This window comes from Zootermopsis nevadensis, unplaced genomic scaffold (genome assembly GCF_977971745.1).
Source record: "Zootermopsis nevadensis isolate Lab colony 2312 unplaced genomic scaffold, Znev_1.0 Znev_ptg000020l, whole genome shotgun sequence".
Taxonomy (NCBI): Eukaryota; Metazoa; Arthropoda; class Insecta; order Blattodea; family Termopsidae; genus Zootermopsis; species Zootermopsis nevadensis.
The window spans coordinates 14794287-14811836 of record NW_028259152.1 but is presented as its reverse complement, the minus strand read 5'-3'; the positions used below and the strand labels follow the sequence as shown (position 1 = coordinate 14811836).

Sequence of the window (17550 nt, the reverse complement as noted above, 5' to 3'; positions counted from 1 at the left end):
CACAGTAAGACCTGAGATTCTTACGATTGTGAGTAAGAAGATTGTTGACTTGTGCCTACATCATCAGGGCGATGAGTCACCGCTCTGATGATGGAGGCAACAAGGACCTCTGAAACTCCGGTAGTCCTCTACCAGACTATACGGTGCTACAACCCAAGAGACAGCCATCTTTGAAGCATGAACAGTTCGCTGTAAAAGGAAAGAGAATTAGGTTAATGTGAACTGAGAGGGATAAGGAGATGGTTTGAGAAAAGAAAATTCTCTTTACGTAGACAGGAAGAATATGTGGAAGGAGCAGTTCCTGAGTATAAAATGGCTTATTTAAATGACGAGATAGTTTATGATAAAATAAACTGTACTAAAATGGAATAATTAAGGAACTTTATAAAATACTTGTATAAAATTAAATTTATATCAGAGATAATTGGATTTTGGGAAGAAAGGAGTCTAGAAAAACCACAATAATAAGAACGAATATCTATAGTAAGACATTTAGTTACAAACAGACTGTGTCAAGCACGTCTTATCTGGATCGCTGTCTTGCACTCTGACGTCTGGCGTCCCTTAACGGTCAGTTGTGGGACCTTCTTTAACCTTTTATTAATGATTTATGTGATGTGATCAATCACTCAAGTTGCCTTCGTTTTGTCAACATCCTAAAATTTTTCATGCCATTAAATCTCGGAGTGATTGAAGATGGCTGTCTTATGGGTTGTGGCGTGGCAGAAGTTTACCGACGTTTCAGAGGTCCTTACTGTCTTTACCATCAGAATGCTCAAATCCTACTTACACTGATTGTATCCTTCACAATCCGATCTTTCCAAAAAATAACAACTTAATGTGAAATTTGATTCCGAGGTTAAGGTGTGGACTAGACATACTCCGCTAGCACACAGTGTGTCAAAATGTCACTGATTGTGTCGAAATTAAACAGAAAAATATTCTGTCAGTTATAAAATACATGCTGATACAAGACACTTTTCCATCTTCCCTTCCCCTCCTACAGTGACGTAGCTGAAGCTCACAGTTACTTTGGCGACGAACGTGATATCGGCCGAACATTGGAGTCGATTCCGTAATGACGTCACACGAGCCTTGCAGCGATGCGAGCTAGCTGACGATGGGTTCAGGGTTCGCAGCGACAGAGATGCGATTTTAAAAACATATGATTACAGTTCACTACAAGCTCTGCAATTACTGTAGATTCTCTGTAAAATTGTCTTTTTATCTTAAAAAGATGATAGTGGAGGACGTAATTAGGCGAAAATGTCCGCTTTGTTTAGTATTAATAGAACTTGTGGAGGGAGGGAATTACAGCCTAATGCGTGTCCTCTGGACTGACCTTCAGAACTGGTTTTGTTTCTTTTTCGCAGTAGTACTTTGTATTATTCACATTGTTTATGTATATCAGGCATTTGCATCCCATGAGAATGGTTTTTCTCCACATTCTAATTGTCATTATTAAAGCAAAGAAGCCGACTTTAGAGGGATATCTTTGATGTCATAACGTGAACTGGACGTAGTAATACCTTACAAGGTTTCAAAGAGAAATCGGAATTACTATTATAAAACGGAGTTTCACGTGCAAAAACTTAGGACACATTTGTTATGTTTATAATTCATTTTCAAATCTTTATTTGGATATTTAGAAAATAACCTCTTAAAATTAAAAAAATATTTTACTATTATGAAACTGAGTTTCATGTGCAAAAACTTAGGAAAGATTTGTTATGTTTATAATTCATTTTCAAATCTTTATTTGAATATTTAGAAAATAACCTCTTAAAATTAAAAAATATTTTACTATTATGAAACTGAGTTTCATGTGCAAAAACTTAGGAAACATTTGTTATATGTATATTTATTTTCAAATATTTATTTGAATATGTAGACAATATCCTCTTAGAATTAAAAAAATATTTTACTATTTTTAAACTGAGTTTCATGTGTAAAAATTTAGGAAATATTTGTTATATGTATATTTATTTTCAAAATATTTATTTGAATATGTAGACAATATAATCTTAGAATTAAAAAAATATTTTACTATTTTGAAACTGAGTTTCATGTGCAAAAATTTAGGAAATATTTGTTATATGTATATTTATTTTCAAATATTTATTTGAATATATAGAAAATATCCTCTTAAGATTATAAAATATATTTTAAAGTACCCATTTTTGACAAAGTACTCACCAAACACCGTCAGTGTCTCAGAACGAAAGTGAAAAACAAGGTCGTAGTTAACCACGAGAATCATCTTTAATCTATGCTTCGAAAAACTGTGCCATCTATCACGGAATTGATTTATCCTTAGAAAATATTCCTTACATACCATATGATACTAGTCTTACATTCTTGTAACACACGAAGTCACTAACACTCAAGTGATTCAGGACTCCAGAATCAACCTGAACTTCTTTCCCTCACATTGTTGCAAATGTAGCAAATTTGTAAGGCTCAGAAGAACTTGTAGCAGTTTACTCCCCAATTACAGACTGCCTACGAGCCCGATCGTTTAAACGGGCAATGGCGGACACATGTTTGATCCACTTAAATGTTGTGCATCGTTCACAACCCTGACAGAAGTAAACTTCACCATCAGAAGAAACACCTCCTTAAAGCCATTACCATACAGACGTAATCGGAAGCTAGCACAAATTAAACTTTCTCATTCTTGTAAAATAATCTCAACCGCTTAGCCACATTTCAATTATAAAACTGTAGCATTGTAATATTTTGCACCCTACAGCATGTAATCATACACCCATACCCTACCTGAATGACTAAATATTAATATTATTTCTTTATTAACATTAATTGAATTATTATTATTATTATTATTATTATTCAAAATTCTTCATTTTAACCATATTTTATTGTATTTAATCTTGTAAGTCTTTTCTAGTTTTTTATTGTTCTTTTAGTAATAATGAATTGAATTATTATATTTCTTAGGTATATTAATTAGCCCATTTTCTTTTGAATTATCACTCAATAAAGGAATTGAATTTAATTATTATTATTATTAATAATAATATGATAAATTTTTATATTTAGTTTCATTTGTTTGATTTTGTATTTGCAATGTTTTACTTTTATTATTATTGAAATGAATGTAATCATTGTATTATATTTCATCCTGTAATGTTGTTCAGTGCTTGACTGCTATTGGCCTTACCTGGCTGTTTTCATGCACTTAAATAAATTAATTCAATTGAATTGAATTGAATATTTATTTCAAGTCACTTGTCAGTTTAGTTCATTATGATATATAAATTTAGATGTAAGACTTTTTCGTAGTTGACAGGTCTAGGTAAAAGCTGCATCCAACCGTAAAATAACAAAGATGAAAACCTCTAAGTTTAGTAAAATACATAATTGGAGCTGTTACATTTTTTCATGTCTTAAATGTAACATTGACGTTTACTGCATTATTTGTCACCGGAGTTAAACTAAAAATTATGGGATTCTTTTAAAACTGGGCTGCTCCCAGATGTGGAACGGAATTAACAGAAATAACAAGAAATTACATATTCAGATACAATAATCAACCTTAAATTAAACAATAACTTGTATCCGTTAAGTTCATGTACCTTTTCTGCATTATTATCAATTCAACCATAAACACGTCCCAGAACAAAATCATTATGTTCAACCAGCAAAGAAAGCTGAAACCATCATTTGTAGATCCTATCATCAACTGGCGTTCAAATTGACACAATTAGCTTAACACATTAATCACCACCTACGATAAACAGCAGTCAATAAATCCTCACGAACATAAAGAACAGATTGCAACCATCAGCGTAGCCACCGCCATAAAACTGATGAGCTACCAATAAACTCTTACAGACTACAGGCGATGGTTATAATTGCTCTCCTAATCTCCTAATTTACCAGACATAACACAGATGAGTTATTCCCCGTAAACCAAGTGTCACATATGCCCTTCTTACACTTAAATGTCCAGAAACCTGAGCTGGGGATCCCCGAGTGTAAGCAGACAACTGTACTTAACCAATCACACGCGTCGCTTAGGTAGACAGGCTGAATAAGACTGCGCAGATGCGAGAAAGTATTCATTTATGCAGCCTTTAAGATATATGTCATTCAATTATATTTGTATATCGTAAAATATTTACATACCCCGGATTACCGAATTCTTAGACTTTTGTCCATCGTCTGTCATTCAAAAGAATACGACGTTTTGGAAAATGGATGTTTCCGTCCTGAGGTGAAAATCGAAGGTTCACCAAAACAGTTGGGTCCGTTACAAAGAACTAACCTCGGCAACCAGTAACTAAGGTTTGATTTTTTCCCTTTTCACGCGAGAACAAAAACAGATCCAGTTTCCGAAACTCTGTTATTGTAGACGAACCTGCTAAGATTTCGTACTCCCTGTGAATAAAAATGTAGATATTTAAAAAGTAATAGCCACGGTGGTCTAGAGGTTAGAACGCTGGCCTTATAATCCTGGGGTCTCGGGTTCGATTCCCGACGGTGCCCGAATTTATAACTTGTGTTGGGGAAGGCCGTGGTCTAGGCAACACGGAGTTTTCCTCCGGGGGCTTCCCCGGTTTCTCCGTGGCATCCCAACAATTACTCCATTCACACACAGAAGAAGGCAATGGCAAACCACTTCTGGATCATCTGCCAAGAACGTATATGAACAGGTCCCAGTCCGAGAAAAGGATGGAAGGATCCTGTTCATATGGACCTGTCGTCAGACAGAACACTAATAATAATAATTTAAAAAGTAAATTGATAAAATCAAATAACAAACGCGAACGATCAGCAGTAGCACTATTTTTAGCATGCGTCATATGCACAAAGCTCTGTTCATTGTGAGGACAGCGCGCAGTTATTCCACAACTCAATTCCAGAATGGTGTGGTTATTCAGCGAACCGTGAGAACGCCAACACATGCAATATGACGATTCTGACGCGTCAAGTTTCACGACCACGCTCTTCTGAAACGTCTATTTGGCCAGTCCATGATACCACGAGCAACTCCCTCTCAAAACAAAGCTGTTGTTTACATCCGATATAAATTCGCGGTAATTCATCGTTGATTTATTTATATCCCAGTGATTGTACAACAAAATGTAATTGCACTAGTGTAAATTTGTTAATTAAAAACTGTTTTTATGCTCGTGTCATCACATTTTACCGCAATATTCAGAACGCATATCGCAAAAAAAAAGTCCGTTTAGATGCAATTATTTAATTTAACTACACGTGTCACTCAACATGTTCATGACCGTGTCACATCTAATTAATTTATTGTCCGGTGTGGATCGCGATTCTGTATATTGCGAAGCCTTGTCAGCTGTGAGTGGTTACCAACATTTCAGGGCAACCTTAAACTTAATACTTCACGTCTACCTTCTGCAAGATCACACGACATAACAACCCAGAAGCCCAAGGTCAACACTTCACCGCCGTGAGAACCTCAAACCTCAAACAAATTAATGCAAAATGGGCACATGTGACGGCTAATTCAATACGAACACGCCATTTTCTAGCATTACGACAGAAATCTTCGTTTCACTTTTTCCTCTATTGACTTCTCGTAAATTTCGATGTTATTGTTCGTCACAGGCGACTTATTACCCCTCCTGCTTCGTATTCTGGATGTCCAGTGCCAAAATCTCAGCCCGGACACCGTCTATCTTCACCAGAGGTGTCCACGGTTTTCCTCCGTCCTTTCCAATTTGTTGTTCGTTAATTATTCCATCATTGGACGCTATTTAATATGACACAACACAAAGTAGATTCGTCAAGTACTCAATTGCGACCCTCCGTAAAGAACATTTTAGAAAATCATGACTCTCCAGGTTTTCACATGCATGAATTGATTGACTGGAACATTTTGCTTCGTGTCGCATGCAGGAATGTTAACAAGAATTATGATGCAAAGTTTCTTTTGCTCCCGTTATGACTTCATTGCGTGCACAGCTGACTTTCCCTATCTGCAAAATATTTGTCTTACAGACAGACAAATCGTCTGACTTCACCAATTAAAATACTTGTACAGAAGTTTCCAGTGTCCAGCAATTTCGGGACGGGTGGGGAAATTGGGGGAACCAGTTGGAAGCACAGCGCATGTTGTCGGCCATTTCGTGAATCACCGCATGAAACAAAGTTGTGGCAAACGGTTCTTGTACGTGCCTGGGAGTAAACGTAGCTACGGGCTGCATTTTACATTAGTTATATGTCGCGCATTCTCCGTCCCGTTCCTCTATTCTGTAGCGCCTGGAATGAGGATTTTATTAAGAAATTACTTTTCTGGGCTTTATTACCTAACCTCACTTTTTAAAAAAAACGTATTTTACTTCGCTTTATCAAAAACCAAGAGAGAAATATGACTTTGTGGTATAAATTACATACAATAATGTTGTTCTTCTGGGTTTTGGCTCCATGTATACTCCACAGATGCCAACATACTTTATTAAACTTTATTCCGGTCTCCATCTTCACTACTGAAATGGAGACAAAATGTTTCTCCGAAACGTTGACACTATCGACTAGTCAATACAGCGCCGAAGACCAGATCATCATCATAATCATTATCATCATCATTCTCACCGGCGATAAAACTCATATGACATAAATTACGTACTGTTTTTCGATATCTCGAACACTGGCTTAGGTTCGATATCGCAACAACACAGTATCGATAGTTGCGATGCTAAGTCATATACAGACGGTCGGAAGGCCACAGACTGAAAGTCTGAAGGTCACGATCGAGAGAGGACACGTACGAATACAATTTTACAGTCTGTTGCCTGCAGGCAGGCCAAAACTCTGCAGTTAATTTACTGAAGGCGATCGCATCGTTCACCACATAATATTGGAATATTATCCACAATTACATTGTAGAGACCAAGGCGAACGATGTTTCTGAACAGTCTATCTGAGAAATGTTGACAAACACTCTATATCCAGACGAAATCTTTCAGAAGAATTTAGTCTGTCAAGTATTTAGTTAGCCAAACACGTGGTTTGACTTTTATAACTGAAGATTATAATTACATAAAAATTAAGAACTTATTACCTTTACTGATGAATAACATTTCGAATTTATTTTATAAGTTTTATTTAACAACAAAGCATCAATGTGATAAGTAAACTAACACTGTTCGCTTTTAACTTTACAGCTCAGCTACCAAAATCAAATATTCTCACAAACAATATTCTTAAACCAGTTCGATAAAATCAATTCTCATTGATCTCTACACAGCTGAGGAAATTGTACTTTGATGGTTTTGCTTAATAAAATGAACAGAAAAGAACGTTATAGGTTTAAGGACTGACTGCAAAGACAAGCCAACATGCCAAGTAAAAATAATTTCAAAAATTATTTAAGAATCGTTTTAGTGTGTTACACATGTTCACTACCAATAATTTCCTTCGCTGAAGATGGATCAAAAATTCTATAATAACTTAATAATTCCACGTATACTTTTCGCGAAGTTCTTTATTCGCTCACAATTTAATGTTCTATTTTCATAAACATACGTTAGCTCTACAAACGCCGATAAAAATGTGTTAAAATCTAAGGGCTATTAAACTTTGTATACGCCATTTTACGAGTCCATGACCATGTACACAATGCAAGCAAGCAGTTTGATGCTTAATTGAGGAAAATATCTGACAAGACTGTCTGACGGACGTTGTCAGCAAACTCTATACTAATGGACACCTCAAGGGCGCACAGCCCCATTGATTCTTCAGCACGTACAACAACAAATGTACTCGTACATACAGCTCCAGTCACACACATATTTCCCCGGTTTCAACGATCGTATATTATTTTAATATAAGTAAATGGAAATAAAATACATCTAGATAATATGCATTACATTAATTCTACAAACATGCAACAATTATCCTTTTATGTTTTTCTGTCAGACTGAACTCAGATGGGTTTTTGAGGACCAGCGCGCTGTGTAAACTGCAGTTTATCAATGCATTTTAATTTCAGTATACAAATTAGTAGCCACGCTGGCCTTGTAATCCTGGGGTCTCGGGTTCGATTCCCGGCGGTGCCCGAATTTATAACTTGTGTTGGGCAAGGCCGTGGTCTAGGCAACACGGAGTTTTCCTCCGTGGCATCCCAACAATTACTCCATTCACACACAGAAGAAGGCAATGGCAAACCACTTCTGGATCATCTGCCAAGAACGTATATGAACAGGTCCCAGTCCGAGAAAAGGATGGAAGGATCCTGTTCATATGGACCTGTCGTCAGACAGAACACTAAATAATAATAATACAAATTAATGTGTTTCTATTTGTTTAATTACGCGAATGTACGCGACGTAGCTCAAATTACGTAGGGTCGAATATATAATCACTTGGAAAAAAAATATGGAGTGATACGGTCGGGACCACATTTAAGGAACTGTCTCGGTATAGCCTGAATAGACTGAGAAAAACCACGAAATACTTGTCATGCTTCCTAGTATCTGGAATGAGATTTAAACCCAGGGCGTATCGGTAACGAATTTGGATTTCCAACCGTTTGGCCCGGGATATTCGGTAGCGTTTGTGTGGCAATACAATCGAAGACGTCAGTACCAACCACATTGTCATCTGAAATGCGCATTTATTACAAACAAGGACGTATAAAATAATTCAAGTAATTAGGACCTGTGGTCTGAGGCATCATGCTTCGGACCGGCGATACGGAATGCGCGCTGGTTCGAGTCTCGGGGGAGAAGAAATTTTCTCATGAGCTTTCGACCAGTGTATGGGACCGGTGCCAACCCAGCATCGTGAGGAAATTGGGGGAGCTACAATGAGTAGCGTAATCCGGTCAGGAAAACTAGCAATGGCTGGGGGTTCGTCGTGCTGACCACACGTCACTCTACATCTGGTTGGATGATCGTTCACCTCTGCTTAGGCATGTGAACGTGAGACCGGCTTTGGCTCTCTGGAGCTCTTACGCCAAGGATTTAATTTAATTTAATTTAATTTATATGTACTTACGAAAAACAAATGAAGCTTAAAGGAAATAGCTTGTGCTTCGAAGTAATTTCTTTCGGTTGTGTTAAATTGTGGGCCTGTAGCTACTCGATCACCGTCTGAGTCCTGTGACTTAACACTGCCGACACAGCTGTCAGTGTATCAGCCGGCCATAGAGGGGGGTTAAACCACGCGACAGATAAAGGATCAGACTTGGGACGCCATTCATCAAATTTCGCACGAAAGCGTAAGTAAGATAATACATAACGCGAGAAATAAGAATTCTTATCCTTCTGGAGCGTTTTATCACAATGATTTACAATGCAGCACCTCACTTCATACGTGAGTTCACGGTGTTGTGAATAGCAAGGCAGTGGGAACACTTAATCTTAGAAACATGCACATCAGTATTAATTAGTTTCTTTAAGAAAGCTTTCTTAGCTATAGGGTGTTACATAGGGGATTGACTTAAGTATTTGAATGCCTGTTTAAATAAAGGCCTAATATCCCAGAATTCCTCTAAAGAGACTGAGAAAGACCAACAGAACTATTAAGATAATATCTCGATCCAGACACTGAATATTTAATACGTACGTACGTACATAGAGCCTTACAGATGTTCAGAGTTTGAACTTTGGAAGGTAAGCCTATGACAGATATGCTCTCAGCTCACGTTCTCTGTTCTGTGTTCATGCTCGTTTTTATATCTTCAGATCTGTAAGTTTTAGATTCGACTACTTCATAATACAATCCGTCTCTGAGGTTCTGCCAGTGTTTTTTTAAGAATCTCCGATTTTTTGGTCTTATACAAATATATGCATAACATACTCTCTGAGCTCATTTATAAGCAAACATATAATTACCGTTGTAATTAAGAATTGCAAACATGTAAGACTTGAGGTTCTCACAGCGGTGAGCATGAAGAAGACACTCTTCTGGAATGTTGAACCGTGTAACCTGGTAGAAGATTTCTGTCTGTTCGATGTTTACCAACGTTTCAGAGGTCATACTGCCTCCGTCATCAGGTCGCAACAACCCAGAAGACAGAAATCGTCTTACTAAGAATCGCCCTGATGACGGAGGCAGTATGACCTCTGAAACGTTGGTTAACATCGACCAGACTACACAGTGCAACAACCCAGAAGACAGAAATCTTCATACTAAGAATCGCCCTGATGATGGAGGCAGTATGACCTCTGAAACGTCGGTAAACATCTACGAGACTACACAGCGCAACAGCCCACAAGACAGAAATCTTCATACTCATAACCCTGATGACGGAGGCAGTATGACCTCTGAAACGTTGGTAAACATCGACCAGACTACACAGCGCAACAACCCAGAAGACAGAAATCTTCATACTAAGAATCGCCCTGATGATGGAGGCAGTATGACCTCTGAAACATCGGTAAACATCTACGAGACTACACAGCGCAACAGCCCACAAGACAGAAATCTTCATACTCATCGCCCTGATGACGGAGGCAGTATGACCTCTGAAACGTTGGTTAACATCGACCAGACTACACAGCGCAACAACCCAGACGGCAGAAATCTTCATACTCTGATGACGGAGGCAGTATGACCTCTGAAACGTTGGTTAACATCGACCAGACTACACAGCGCAACAACCCAGACGGCAGAAATCTTCATACTCTGATGACGGAGGCAGTATGACCTCTGAAACGTTGGTTAACATCGACCAGACTACACAGCGCAACGACCCAGAAGACGGAAATCTTCAATTGCAAACATGTCTTACGTAATTTCGGAATTTCTTTCAGTTGAGATTGTACAAACGAAGACAATCTGGCTTTCGAATAATACAGTTATTTCTGAGGACAGATATTTACAGTCTTTACGCAAATCAGTATGTTGTTACAGCAGAATATTATGAAATATAGTTGCCATATTTTCATGCATAATTTCCATAACCTCATACTTTAAAATCTGTCTGTCTCGGATACTTGCCACTGGATGTCACGTCACACACATTTATTTTACTACCATAATACGCCCTCATTGCATTACATTACCATTTGGTATGAGGTATAAACTGCTCACTAAATAACACAATGTATCCGGCATCTCCACAGGCTTCATGAAATGCTAATGGGAATCTTTTGATAAAAATGGATGAATACTGTTCCACTAAAATGGGCATTCATATAAAATTGTTATCTTTTTCCAACTGCATTATGATCGAAGCAAATAGTTTTCTGAATATTATACATCTTCCAATAAATAAGATCAATATATCCACGACTTTCCGGAGATGGGACTCTATCTCCGAAACGTCGTGGAATTTATTGATTTAATTTATTTTATTTATTTGACGATGTAAAATATCCATAAAACTGTTTACTCCAACAACGCACCATCGTCACAAACTTTTAGTATTCAGCTGTATTATAATCACTGAAAGTATTTCCAATTATCAAAGATTATGCCATTAGCTTGCATTTAGAAGGATAACAAATCCATATACTGTGCAATTCAAAGATATTACTGACACAGTTAATGAGCAAACCAGCTACAACGTAATGTCGCAGGGAAATAGTGTTAAATGCATGGACAATATGCTACCATATTCGCCAACCCTCTAATATCCTTGCTTTTTCTTCCATTGGACGTTGAACGCACATATTTACCCCGATTATTGTACGTGATAACAGTCATGAAACCGGTCACAAAGACTTCTGAAGCAGGTGGGACTTTGAGTTTAGATGCAACTTCTACTAGTCTACACGACGCAACAACCCAGAAGACAGCCAACTTCAGACTCACCGCGGTGAAAGCCTCAAATCCTACAAACTACGTACTATAACATATCGAGTAAAACCATCCCTGAATGCATTATAGACCTCATATTAAATGGGTATGAATGGTCAGCTTCACGCTTTGACCCTCTGTATGTTCCAATAAGACCTACATTTGCACAATTTTATTTTCAGTAGCTTTTACAATAACAATACACAACTATTTTTTTTCATGGGTTGGCCCACAATTGTAATGTCCCAGTTTCTTATTAACATATTATATTGTGACTAGATTAAGACTTGATAGTTCTACGTTAATCTAATTACATGTTGTCACCTGCATCAAGATCTCAAAGCACATAACAACTTTATCCGAACACGAAATAAGACGTGAAGAAAACATCAGTGATGTATGATTACGTGGGGATATGCTTCAAGGCCACGCAAGTCTCAGACTGCGTGCGTCCTCTGTGGAATAACAGCGGAATAGATTGTGATTTGTCGCTGTAGAAAATACACAAGCAGCTGCTGCCACGTCTCAACCACCAATGGTTCAGGGATGACGTCACAGTGTGGAACACCACTCACGTGACGGCGATACCAACAACCCTGTAAAATCTCCTTTAATGAAGTAGGGTTTCCCTGCCATCTTTGATGCTTTGTCAGGGCTATTCCAACGGTACGTCACACTACACATTGTCTTATAAAATAAATTCTATAAGAACTTATGGCCATATTATTTGTTATTTACAGCATCTAATAATTTTGTGTACCATTTGAATGACTGATAAGTTACTTAATGACAGTTTCAAACACCTAGACTGAATTTATATTACAGTCTATCGACGTTTCGATGGAAAATCCTGCCTCCATCTTCAGGTTAAATATGATTGTGAGTTACTTTTCTGAAAGTGCGTGATGTGCCGGTCATGTCCTCTACCGATTAAGTGTAGGACAGTCGGGAGGAACTGACGAAAAACGCGCAGGACCATAGTCTGGATTGATTACCTAGCCCGGAATCTAATAAAGAGCTCCCGGACCCGAATATAACCTAGAGTGCTAACCACGCGGTTTCTGCAGTAGCTTACAGTAGGCCTGTAGAATGACAAACTTGTTTAACTTCCTTTATGTGAACCTTGCTGCTCTGAGCTAATTCATTGCAGGGACTGGACGTAAAATGTGGACGCCATTTCGTTAATAAGTAAATGCTATTACGATGTTCCGCCGAGGGATTCCGGGCACATATGATGCGAGCTCGTGTTCAGCGTCATGGCGTGTGGTTACCTACTTGTACTCTACCGGTGTGGACACTTACACCGACATCGTACTTCAGCTCATGTGACGTCACTCTTTGGGTGTTGGGAAATTATTTCACATCAGGATTCGCTATTCGAAGTTTCATTAACTCAACCATGTCAAGACGTTTTATGTCTCTTATGATTACTGTTACAGTATTTGGTTTTGTTACGTTCTCAGAGCCCATCTGACTTAACCAAGAAATATGGACGTGTTAAACTATAAGATTCCCCTATGCCCAAATCTAGAACAATACATATCATTCTGTAATTCAGATAGCTGTCAGTTACTGTTCACATCTGTAAATACACATTATTACAATTTCTAATTTCCAATACATATACTACCCTATTTGATCGTTTCACTACATAATCCTAATTTATTGTTTATTCTCCGTATTATCAGCCAGTATTAGTTAAAAACATGTTTAAAAACCAAAAGTCAGATCTCCTAACCTTTTAATGAGGTTGACATTATACTGATACAGATTTGTGTTGAATGTTTTGTGTGTGTGACCGAGTATTACCATTAAACAGCAAATGGACCCTGACTTACTATCTTGTACAGTATTCTAGAAGCTTCAAAACTGTGAGTTAGACCTCTGAGTGCGAATCTTAAAAAAATGTTCCCACCCATTTCTTTGGAACTCATCTTTAGAACATAAGAAGGAAATTATTACATTTTACATCACTGTCAAGAAGAAACAGACTGGAGTCGACATATGCGCCCGACGTACATGCATTCTGTTGAACTGACGAGTACGATATGTTGCCTACCTTCAGGGCACATCGCCCTTGCTCACAGATTCCACATTCTGAAATCACCTCACGTATATTTCGTTTCCTCCTCCCTCCCCAAGAAAAACAAAAATTTATCTAATCTATAACTTGAATGTTTACTTTTCTTTCCAAAAGTTTCTTTCTTTCTTTTATAGATATATGAAGTAGAGTCATTTGCTTCCCTGCTGCTCTCTCACCCATTGTATCACGAAATTGCCTTCGCCTTGCGCCATCTTAATACGTTCAGTCAACAGCGGAACTCTACAAGCAGTGTTCAATAGGCGATACGTGACCACCCAATGTCAGCAATCAATGAGGACGGTTACAACGTTGAAATCGGAGCAATATTCAAAGCTCTGTAGTCTCGTTTGTGATAGGATACTTTATCTTATTATTGTAAATGACCGGAAAATCAAGGTTAAAGGCATTGCATACTTGATTAATGTTCAGAAAACTCCAGGTTCAAATCTCGGATTGGACATCGTCTAAACTGAATTTTGATTAGGTTTTTTTTCTGAGATCCTTGGAAGAAATTCACGGGATAAAATGAATCACAACCTATTCACAAATTCGGTAAAATCAAAAGGAAATATAATTTGCATTACTCCTAAGTTCAGATAACTAAGAAAGTTAGAAAATATCAATGTCACTTCAGATGGAAAGTAAGCCATTTTGCAGACACTTAACAGAGTAGGAATCAGTCTGGAAAGAACTAGTGAATTTCATCAGCAGTAACGAATACAGAATTAACTGTTCTGTAAACCAGTGGCTTGATATCTTCATATCACAGTTCCACATTTCACTATAGACATATCTTATTAATTCATTGAAAAAACTAACAGTCGCTCAGTCGGTCTATTGATTTTATTAAACCCGAAGGTAGATTACCGTAAACTCAAAAGTCCTTCACTTCAATGCCTATCCTAACCTCACACCCTCTTTCTCTATGACATGTTTAGATTTTATTCTTCCATCTTCTACTGCATCTACAAAGTTGAATATGAATTAATTTTCCTACCAAAACTCTACATGTATATCTCATCTGAACTCGTGCTACATTAACCGCCAATTCCCTCTTTACTCAATCACTATAAAGGTAAATCAAAACTTAAAATGGTTACTTTGCGTGATTTCAAAAACTTACCTGGATGTAGTGAAGGCAAGATCCAACGTTGCTTTCCCCAAATGTCTGCACTCTCATTAGCGAACAACAGAAGATAAAACAAGTTTTAAATGATCATCTTTCTTCACACACAATTTTTATCAACTCACTCGTCACTGTACGTCGACTTGCCTGTTGAGTCCTGCACCTGTCTTTGTCTAACTTAACCTCTCAGTGAATGGCGGCTATGAGATGGCATGTCCATCGCCTCATAATCGTTTTACCTGCCATCTGCTGGTATGTCCCAATATCAGAGCAGCCAACCTTTGAATCGTGACCTCCTGTTCCCTGCATGGGCGGTAAATATTCAGTTACACTAAGAAATGCTTCTTTCAGTAAGCTCACGAGCGAATACAGAATGTTGCTACTAATATTTTAACTCTTGAAATAAATTACAGAAGAATGGTTGGGTTAAAAAAGAGGTTACTACAAATAATACTGTTACAGACACTCAGAAAAACAATGCTTAACTCTTTCATACAAATACATGGAGCAAATTCAATTATCTGTGACGTCAGCGAATGCGACTAATTAAGACTGACACGACGATACGGCTTTTGTTTGTAAATCTGCCGTTAACTTTTCAGCGAATGGATCTAAATCAAGAACTCTGAAGTGAGAAACGATATTCACTGAGGTAATACAGGACAAATGACGATGAAACCAACTGTTTAAAGTAGCTAGTTACTCTGTCTTCAAGACACTAAATAACGCTTTCAAAATCCAGAGTCTAGGGGTTTTGTGGATTTCGGCAATGCTTTCGGGCCACTAACGAGATATGACGTTGAAGTAGGCCATGGGAGCTTTTTACCGATCTCACGATGTCGACACTAAAACGGCTCAGAATAAATAACCTACACACCAAACATTATCCGATTTTGACAGTCAATGTTCATTGTGAAAGGTGCGTTTAACGCACACGACGTTTCGGAAGTTATCTATATTCCTGTATTGTCTTCTTGTCATTACTTGTCTTTATGACTACCAATACAATTTTAATGCGTTGCTAACTCGGCTCGGCGCTGTTAATAGCTCATCATTTGAAATTCAAAACGTCTAGGTTAGCGGTCGCAAGCTTGTGGTGGTCACGGTACGTCTAGCCTTGGTGTCGAACGGCAATGCGCATGGCAAACACGTGATTAAGTCGTGTTTTGAGTTAGACGATGCTGAGTACTGATTCCAGAAATCATCACCAAACTACAACGCGACCATAACAGTATTATAGTCAGTGCAGTAGATTTGGTCGGTGGAGAAGCTAGCGGAGCTGGCGGACGGGCCTACTCTGTGTACCTGAGGTGGCACGGTCAGTGCATTTCTTTTGTTTGGGCGTTCAGTCCGATAAGCTCCTCTGTGCAGTCAGCATTATACCATCGCACAAGAGACTCGCTCCTAGCCTTCCCCTTGAAAAAAACAAATGACGTAACATTGTTTGATGACGTAATTGTTTGGCTACAAATTGTTTGACGACGACGGGGAATCAGAAATTTTTATAGTAGAAGAAGACTCGTAGTCGATTAAATATCGAATAAAAGTAATACGACAATATCCCGCTATTAATATAAATTCTTTTAAACTTCTACTGTGAACAGCACTGACCGTACTCGACTATCAAGTGCACTGTTTCTTTACACTCAGAAGTTTGCAATGAGGAGGGACATAACACGAATTTGTCCTCTTTAAGAAGGCGTTTGCCAGAATTATAACATAAAAATGGAATAAGGAAGACGTTTATTGCCAAACAATAATATATCATAGAAGTCCAGTTTAATAAAATTCTAAAAATGAATTAACGTAAGACTTTATTTAGGCCATGAAAAAAAGATGACTTAAGAATATATTTTAAAAAAGTCACAACGTAACACGTATATTGATTTGGTGTGCGTTAAACCAAAATAAATATTTAGGGCATTGGTTTATCGTAACGACTTTAAAAAAATAGCGCGGTTTTAGAGATTTTTCTTACGAACAGACAAATATGTCGAAACTTATAAGATTTTTTTAAAACCTACCTACAAGAAGTTCTCCACAAAGAAAATTATCAGACTGCGTGACAAAATCTAGGTGCAATTTGGTGTACAATTTTTATAGAACAAAAACATCGACGTGGTAATATATTTATTTAATGAAATACATAATTTATACCTCTTAGCTTTGACAGGAACAGAGTCGTGCCCGAAATAAATAAGCATCAGGACCAATGTCTGTATTATGAGAAAAGGGTAGAGATAAGAAAAATACTGGGCCCTGTACACTGTTCATCGTAATCGGCTCTCCATTCTCTTTGCTGATTAGTTGGATTTCCTTCATCGCAATGAAACCAGCAAATCGATCGATCGAACGACCGCAGACCGCATAGCATCCAGTAGGAAGCATGCCTAGAACTGGTCCAGGACTACCCGATTATAAATCAAACTGTTAACTGTTCTGGCCAAAACGCTCTTCATAAACTATAACACTTCCCCTATTCTAATTCTCTCCTGGTTCAGCCGTTCTATATGCAAACAGGAACATGACTTCACTGGGATCCATGTCGTCCCGTCTGCTCGCCAAACCAATTGCAAGTAGAACCATCGTATTTGCA

General features: G+C 37.9%; 1 protein-coding gene across 2 annotated transcripts in view; it reads right to left on the bottom strand.

Annotated features, from left to right (window-relative positions):
* Window positions 1-17550, bottom strand: part of LOC110831017 (limbic system-associated membrane protein) — a 457320-nt gene that overhangs the window by 383575 nt on the left and 56195 nt on the right. The window contains exon 1 of one of the 2 annotated variants that reach the window (XM_087351903.1): window positions 14952-15155. The exons of the other annotated variant lie outside the window; for it this stretch is intronic. The gene's annotated coding sequence lies outside the window, so the exon portion shown is untranslated. Of the gene's footprint in view, window positions 1-14951; window positions 15156-17550 lie in introns of those variants that run through there. 2 annotated transcript variants of the gene reach the window in all.